This window comes from Gymnoscopelus braueri (assembly GCF_963280865.1).
Source record: "Gymnoscopelus braueri genome assembly, chromosome: 5".
NCBI lineage: Eukaryota > Metazoa > Chordata > Actinopteri > Myctophiformes > Myctophidae > Gymnoscopelus > Gymnoscopelus braueri.
Window position 1 is genome coordinate 21,013,089 of NC_137606.1, and position 9,570 is coordinate 21,022,658.

General features: G+C 40.1%; 1 long non-coding RNA gene across 1 annotated transcript; it reads left to right on the forward strand.

Annotated features, from left to right (window-relative positions):
* Positions 1 to 3,635: 3,635 nt before the first annotated feature.
* Positions 3,636 to 4,943, forward strand: LOC308085610. The gene is made up of 3 exons (XR_013933193.1): positions 3,636 to 3,783; positions 4,322 to 4,404; positions 4,737 to 4,943. It is a non-coding gene; the product is annotated as an uncharacterized lncRNA (long non-coding RNA).
* Positions 4,944 to 9,570: the final 4,627 nt, after the last annotated feature.

A 9,570-nucleotide genomic window follows, 5' to 3' on the forward strand; every position in this document is an offset into this window, starting at 1 on the left:
ACAAAATATTTGCTTGCAGATCGGCTATTGTCAGTGAAGTGATTTGCTGTTGAGGGGGGAAAAAGGAGCGGACCTAGTATAGAGATCTGGGGGACTCCAGGAAACTACGTATTGTGGCGTACTGATCAAGGCCAAGACTCAGACAGGAAGGGTACAAACCCATATATGGGCATTTATTCAGAAATAGGAGCACAGAGCATTGTTCATACGGTTAAATCATAAGGGTAAGTATTTGTCTCAACACAGGTTCTTCCCGGGTTCGGGGTTTTCCATGCATCACATTTCAGGTAAGTTACATTGTTCCATAGGTTGCCTAAAAAGTAAAAGAAACAATCTTTTAGTTCTACATTTCACCAGCAATTGCAATGTAGGGGAAATAGTGGAGTGTATCGCTTACCGCCTGAGCACCCGTCTGTTCACCAGGAGAGCCAGTGGAGACTGGGACAGAGTGGCCGCTTTTTGTAGGCTGGGTGCGCCCCACCTAGCCGGTCATCGCAGGAGCGCTGAGTTGGGGCTGATTCATGATGAAGATTGGTCGGTACCGCCCCTTGAAGACACGGCCTAGGCTGCTGCGCTGTCTGTTGGGCCTCTCTCTGTCTCTCTCCCACTGTCTCTCCATGGTGAGGTGCATACATGGCAGGCGGTCCCCTAGCGATACTCCACAGTATATAGGGTTAAGTCCAAGGGTTGAACACATTTTTGATTGTACGACCTATGGTTCCTTATAGGCCAACACTTACAAGCAGGATCTTATGTTGTTGTTTTTCTGTTTTTAAACCCTGTAGCACTTTGAGATTGGTAACAATGTAAAGTGCGTTACAAATACAATTTATCTTTATTATTATTATTGTTATTATTATTATTACCCTTATTATTATTATTATTATTATTATTATTATTATTATTATTATTATTATTATTATTATTATTATTACCCTTATTAAAACGTGAAGTGGCCTGTCCATGTTCGAATAGAGTCCAGAGGGAAGCACGCACATCCCAAAAAGACGTAGTCAGGTGCTGAACAACAATACGTACAGTAGAGAAAAGGAAGGGAAGTCCGCACACTTACACCGTGTATACATGCAGAAAAATGTATTAAGGTTACACAACATTTCGACCGCTAAGGTCTTCAATCCGTGTACCTTTCGGTCAGTTGATTTTCAAAATAAAATCCAAAAGTGAAAAAGGAAAAAAAGGCTTGTTTTTTCAATATTTGTATTTTCAAACCAAGTCAAAAAATGGATAATGGCTCATTTTTACCAATTTCTAACTTGTGGCTCTGAATCAAAGGTTGAGAAAATGGAAAAAACCCTTTTGGAGTGTCGATTTATCATTTTCTCCTTCAGTTGATTTTCAAAATAAAATCCAGAAATGGAAAATGGCTTGTTTTTTCATTATTTGTATTTTAAAAAATAGAAAAAAAATAGAAAAATGACACGTTTTGTCAATATTTGTTTCTAAAACCAAGTCAAGAAATGGATAATGGAACATTGGAAAAATGACTTGTTTTTTCAATTTCTCATTTTTCTATTTGTCTATTACTGGTGTAAATCCGCGACGACACGATCGGCTGGTGAACCGGAACCGGAAGCTGCCGATGTTTTTAGCCTTCTGTGTGGCTAACAGGTTAGCACTGTACTATGGCTGCAGCCAAGACTAGTGGGAGCTGGAGGAGGAGACAATAAATAAATAGTGTGTATATATATAAATAATTATTGAACATCTTTGGCAGCAGATCGGATTGCGATACATGTAGAAGACGGACGTCATGGTTTTGCGCGATCCTTATGAAAATACAATATGTGATCCCTACTGGTAAGAGCTTCCCCAAGTCGCGTCTGTGGAAACAGTAAAAATGTGAAATTTACTTCGTTATTTTTTTTTAGTGTTTTTCTTTTTTTTTCATATTAACACAGTTCGAATGTTAAAGAAGGTTTCTATTGCAAAATATAGTCGTGGGAGAATCATTAAATGGTTACATTTGTAGGGCAAAGAAGGCTCTACTATGCTGCTTTTGAGCGAGGTCTCTGTGTTACTTCGGGGGTTGGAGAGACACTTGGCCGAGATTTGCATAGAGTTTCGATTGGTCGCTAGCTAGGCATTGTACTCCGGTTTCACTGAGCCGAGCCAGTGTTGCCAGGTATTGTTATTATAAGTTAGCCCCCAAGATTTTATTTGAAAATAGCAGATCTATAAGCTCACAGTGCGTCGCTCGCGATGCGATGCGTTGTGAGCTTGTAGATCTGCTATTTTCAAATAGCTGATGCATACAGTAGGGTTAAAATGCTCATGTGGCCCATAGTCGCTTATTTTGGGCTTTTTTCCCTAGACCTGGTTGCTTATTGCTCTCATAGAATCTGGCAACACTGGTCTCTGGTTATGTGGCGTTGTGGCTTAACTTTAGGCGCATAGCGAAAGTTGCTCTGATCTGATCAGCAGAAAGGATTATTCATTAATTTTCCTCCGTGTGTTTGATGACCCCCCCCCCCCCATTTTGAGCTATACCAACCTTTCAGCTAAACAGGCCGCTCGTTTCTATGGAAGTATTCCACTGTATTCCACAACGTGTAGCTAGGCTAGATGGCATAGCCTCGTTAGCTCGTTGTGGCGAGTGTCTTGCCTGAACTGCAACCTGGTGTTTGGACTTTCTTCATTTACAGCCCGTACATCTACATAAACGTTCAGATTTCAAATGTAAAGTGCTTAACGCATGGCCACGGATGTTACAATTATGTACGGGCCCACATAAGTACACGTATCTTCCGTATTGTTCAATAAAAAGCATTTGAATCCAATCGGTGGCCATTTTATCCATTAGCTTTCAACGACCGCATCGGTTGGGAGGTGTATTGCACTCTTGATACATTATAACTATGAAAAAATGGCTGCCAATCGGATTTAAATGCTTTTTATTGAACAATGCTGAAGATACGGGTACTTATACCCACCCGAAGTGAATTGTAACATCTGTGGCCATGGGGTAAGCACTTTATATTTGACATCTGAACGTTTATGTAGATGTACAGGCTGTAAATGAACAAGGTACAAACGCCATGTTGCAGTTCAACAAAGACGTCACGACGACGTGTAGCTGCTTATTTGCAGTGGTGGAAAGTAACTGGAAAGTACATTTACTCAAGTACTGTACTTAAGCTCACAACGCGTCGCATCGCGACGTACATTGGCTATTTGAAAATTGCCGATCTACAAGCATGCATTGTGAGCTTGTAGATCTGCTATTTTCAAATAAATATTTTATTAAATCTATATGATGATGATTACTTAATATGCCTATTATGCCTACACAGATCCTCTATGGGGGTCCCTGGCACTAAATAGAGTGGACAGCATGGGGGAGTGATTAGAGGAGTGGCTAGGCTGAATAAATTACCCATTGTTCACGCCCATTACCTGGAGCTGAGAGGTGCTCCAAGTGACAATTCTTTAGAAGGGATTATCTCAGTTTGCACTATTATAGATAACTAGATTCAAATGAGCACATATTCTTCAAATATGTTCCGATTTCAATGAATGATACATCATATGAAAGCTTATATTATCTACTTTAATAATCTGTGAAAAAAACTGCTCACTTGCGGCATAAACCATTGTACTCAGTCACATATGAGAAATGATAGCTCACAGTCAGACCTACGCATTTACACTTATTTAGTACAGTTAGATGTGCACTGAGGAGATGTTGTGCCAATCACAACATGTCAAGGAGAGGACACGTATCTGATGATCATTTATACGTTGCTGTCAGCAGGGCAATACGAGGTTGGTTGTTTTGTTTATTTTTCTATTATAATCAAATATAAATGTACAGTATTAGCCATGGTTCACAATCATGTTTCAGAGCTAGTACAGTATGTAATCCCTGCCTACATGTACCACAACAGGTTGAGGTACACTAGGCCTTATGGCATGGATCTTCAACAGGTCCTCAAAGTTATTACAGGGAGTTTTTATTGTATTACATTAACCACTTGAACCCTAGCATCCCTATTCTGGGGAAAATATACTGTAAAATAGCCCTTGAAATATCCCAAGAAATGGCAATAAGCCAAATATAATACTGAGGCAACACGTGAGCTTGTAGTCCATGACAGTGGTTCTCAGCCTTTTCAGGCCAAGACCCCCCAAAATAATCATATTTGAGCTGGGGACCCCCCACCCTAACAAGCACTTGAGTTGAGGCATTACATTTAGTTTGACTAAATATAGTGAAAAAAGCAGGTCTACAAGCTCACAACACCAAGCTTGTAGATCGGCTATTTTTTTATTAAAATATTAATAACCTCCTATTTCTGTGCAGAGGGGAGTCCTGACAACCAGACAGCCTGCATAGATACCATGTTCAGACACCAGCAGCAGATACAGGGAGGACAGTGGTGACAGGTATGTACTGTAAGGTTTCTTTTATTGTTTTGTATTATTGTATCTCATATCACATCTTTTTATTTCATTTCCGCCCTGCCATACAAATGGACCCGTACTGGTCCATTTGGTTCCATTTGTATGCTAGTTGAGTTATAACGCAATAAAGATCAATTCTTCTTGCGTTGACCATCTTATGAGACAAAAGTCGCAGTAGGTTCGTTGTGTCAATATTGTTAGTCTGGTTATTACAATGAATACACCAACCTCACCTTATGTGTGATTCTCAAAATGTACTGATTCTTTATGAAAATGTAATTGTTTCTATATGCACATGTCGTTTTTGCATACAGGGACCTCTGAGCACCATTCAACATCCCTGACCCACTGTTGATCATCTCAACTGGTTGTCTGAAGGAGAACAGCTGTACATCCGATCACACTGCAGCCGCTACATTGTTGTGAACTGAAGTTGGACTCGTTTCTGCTCACACCAGAGACTACCTCCTGTCGTACCTTAGCCGCCCTGTCTCTCCTCAAGGCCAAAGGCACCCACACCTGACTGACATGGTTCCATGGCTGTATGATCATGGTGTGATTGCAGGACGGAGAGAAGTAGAGTACAGTTGCAGCTTAGCACTTCCCTTTGCCTTGGTTCATTCTGGTTCTTGTCAGATCGTTCATGTACCTGATAGTATGTGGAAAGAAGCTTTTTTGCAGTAGCTTTGAGACTGCGTAGGCATTTTCCATGCGGCAACATCTCGAACAGTCTGGTTGGGATGGCTTCGATCTTTGATGATTCCTCGTGCTTTGCTGACACAGCGTTCGTCGTACGGGGCTTGGATGGGGGAGAGATCACATCTGCTGATGTGTTCGGCTGTACGCACAACCCTCTGCATTGCCTTGCGGTTGAGCTCGGTGCAGCTGCCGTACCAGGCAGTGAAGCAGCCAGTCAGGATGTTCTCTGTTGTGCCTCTGTAGAAAGCTCTTAGGACTTTTTGACCCATGCCAGCTTTCTTCAGTTTCCTGAGAAAGTAGAGGCGTTGTTGTACTTTCTTCACCACTCACTCGCTCTGTCTGTACTGCCCAGGTGAGATCTTCAGTGATGTGCACCCCCAGGAATTTGAACTCTCTGACTCTCTCCACTGCAGCACTCCCGATCTGGAGAGTGATCTCTGGGAGGTCTTCTGTAGTCGAAGATTATCAAAATGTCAAAATCACTCAAACTAAAAGGCTTTTATTTGTATTTGCTGAGCAGTCGTTTACATCAGTAATAATTTGTTTGTGAAAGACAGACATAACTAATAATAGTTATGTAGTTAATCATTAGTAATGACATGAGCAAATAAATATTGGTTACATCCATTCCATACTGCACCTTATTGTATTTATACGCCATTAATAATAAAATGTTGCTGTATTATACTTTGAACTGTAATGTCTCATATTTATTTGCTCAATTTGATCAAATTGATGGTCAACTATTTCAAAGTTAATGAACTGTGTTCTGACCTGAAAGGTTACCATGATGGAAACCGGTAGGCAGCGGTTCCGGTAGGAGACACAACGGAGACTCGTTGTGTCTCCTACCAGAACCGCTGCCGGTCATCAAATTATTGTCTTAGGAATGAGACAAAAAACTAAAAAAATATCCATGAATTCAAGTCTCCATGGGGTGACTAATCCATTGAAACAAAGTTGTTTTTGGGTGAAGTGTCCCTTTAAGTGCTTGTAAATAAGCTATGGTCTGCAAATAACGAAGTAGGCCTATTTAGGGGTTTAAGTGGGTGTACAGCTGGCCAAGCAGTGGCCCCATCACCCTATGTATTGTGAATCAGAATTTATTCTCATACCACTTTGAAAGCTCAGCTTTAAAGCGCTCAACAACAACATAAATACCTGGGTGTATAAAATATCATTTAAAATGCATAATGCAGTGCTAATAATAAATATACTCTATCATGAGGGGTCAGTGCATGTTTGCATTAATACAATGATGGCTCTGGGGAAGAAGCTTTGTCCCTCTTAGTCTGTGAGCCAGGGGTCATCATCAGTCCACTCATTCACAAGCTCAGCACAGTGTCATGCCCATGACAGCATCTTTATGGCAGTCTGCTCCCCATACTGGTGAGTAGAGACAGTGCCAACAGACGAGGTCTGATACACTTAGGACTAACCACTGAAGTTGTCTGTCAGCCCCCCATATGCTGCAACCACATGCATTTCCAGTGCTGATCCCTGCATTAGTTTTGCGATGCAGCTGAGAAATGACTGCATAATAACATGCATCCCACCAGGATGCACAATTACATTGTACAGCTGTACTGGCTGGTTCCAGCATACCTGCAAGGTTACAATACACAGCTCCATGTCAATGGTGAGGTGAATACTGTACATTTCATTCCGTGACCATATCTGCTGCATGCTTGGACACCTACTTGGATGAGAAGGTGCAAGAGAGACCTTGACCTGACCTTTAGCACATACGGTAGGCCTAAGACTGACCAGCAATTGAAAATATAACATCAGAAACAGATTGTTGAGCCTTTTGATTTGATTTGATTTGATTTTATTAAGGATCCCCATTAGCTGGTGCCATAGCAAACAGCTAGTCTTCCTGGGGTCCACACAAGAAAACATACAAAAACAATTAGTACAGGTGCAAATACAAAATAATCAAATGTCAGTACTCAACACACAATACATAATGAAACTAACAAATACGATAAGACAACCTATTCTCAACTGTAAGACCTCAGTGAGCAGCCCAGGACCAATCGTGCTTCCCTGTTCTGGACAACCTGGAGCTTCCCGAGATCAACACTGGCAACAGATGACTACATCGTAGAGCAATAGTCAAGATGACATAAAACTAAACTTTGACCTAAGCTTAAGTGACATAAAAGGGGCGGGCAAAAAAAAACACATTTCCTGGAAATACCGATTGCTCTTCCCATTTTCAAAACAATATCATTAATATGGTGAGACCAAGACAGAGTGCAACCCAGCATCACTCCAAGGAGTTTAGTACTTTCAACTTGTTGAACTGCCAAATTACACAAGTTTAAATGAAACTTTGGGCTTGTAGATAACCTGTGCCTTAATCCCAGCACAATACATTTAGTCTTGGAGATGTTAAGGACAAGACTATTATATACTACCCAGTCATGCACAACTTTAAGTTCTCTGCTCAAAACTTCATTAAGTACATTGCATGATGGTGCAGCGTAACACAAAGTCGAATCATCCGCATGAAGAACTATTGTGGCACATTTGGTAGCCCAAGATAGGTCTTTAGTAAATACTGAGATGGACGCCACACTCTAGACCTCTGCTACTGGACAGGATGCCATTAGATACACCTACTGTGATCTGGAGGACAGATAACTTAGTATCCACTTTAAAGCAGAAGATTTAAAACCGTAACATTTAAGTTTCTCAACCAGTACAGAATGGTCCATCACATCAAATGAAGCACTAAAATCTAACAGCACAGCTCACACCAGAATAGAGTTATCTATAGCTTTGAGCCAGTCATCAATCATCTGTATCAAAGCAGTAGATTGATTAATTGATTGATTGAATATTTTATTAGGCAGAAATGTAGTACAGCATGAGTACAGTTAAAACACTTTGACTAAAAGGTCCGTCCAAAAAAGTCCTTGCGGTTTTGCTTCCCTTGAGGTCTCATAGAAGTAGAGTGACCAGCTCTAGGCATGTTGAGAATCTGTTGCAAGCTTGTTTGATACAAAATAAGCTTGAATTTGTGAATGCACCAACCTTTCCATGATTTTGCTCAAAACAGGTAAAATACTTATAGGTCTAGAATTCCCCTCATTCAAAGCAGCTTTGGTATAATTAGGTAAAGGAATAACCGTAGCCTCCTTCCACATCTTTGGACATAAGCCCCCATCCAAACATTTATTGATAATATGACAGATAGGACATAGGAGATGCTATGATACCAGCAGTCATTCTCAGCACTTAACTATCCAGGTTATCTAGGCCTGCTAACTTATTATCAGGAAGAGAGCGAAGTAACCGCTCCACCTCACTGACTTCAACCTGATGAAATTCAAATTCACAAATTGTCTCTTTCATTATAATATGCTTAATACAGTAAGTTGCTTTGATGTTGTCTGAAATATTCATAGCCTGCCATAGTTTAGATACTTTACCCACATAATAATCATTAAAATGATTTGCAATATCACCTGGTTTAGTGAGAACAAGTCCATTTGATTCTACTAAGGGTGTGCACACAGCCATTATTAATCATTGTATTCATGTAAACATGCACTGACCGCTCATGATAGAGTATATTTATTATTAGCACTGCATTATGCATTTTAAATGATATTTTATACACTCAGGTATTTATGTTGTTGTTGAGCGCTTTAAAGCTGAGCTTTCAAAGTGGTATGAGAATAAATTCTGATTCACAATACATGGGGTGATGGGGCCACTGCTTGGCCAGCTGTACACCCACTTAAAACCCTAAATAGGCCTACTTCGTCATTTGCAGACCATAGCTTATTTACAAGCACTTAAAACTTCAGAATGCAATGTCTATTTGCACTGAATATTTGCCACATAAAAGGGACACTAGGGTCTGGATCGCATGCTCCCTATGGACCAGCAAACAGCACTGGGGTCTCCTCCATCCTGGAAGATCCAAGCCTTCACCCTCCTTGCTCACCTGTTGTGAATAAATCATACTCCTTGAATCTGGTTTGTTACAAATGCCAGAAATGTTGTTATGCTACAGGATATTACATTTAAAAAAAAGATTTGGGTTTCCATACAAAAAATACATATATAGTATAATGTCTCGTCTCCCTTTTGTAATATAACACAGTATGTATATGTGCATTGTGTAAATGGTGTTTTCAAACTACGTTTCCATCATGGTAACCTTTCAGGTCAGAACACAGTTCATTAACTTTGAAGTAGTTGACCATCAATTTGATCAAATTGAGCAAATAAATATGAGACATTACAGTTCAAAGTACAATACAGCAACATTTTATTATTAATGGCGTATAAATACAATAAGGTGCAGTATGGAATGGATGTAACCAATCATTTTTTGCTCATGTAATTATTAATGATTACTAATGACTAACTACATAACTATTATTAGTTATGTCTGTCTTTCACAAACAAATTATTACAAACAAATGTAAA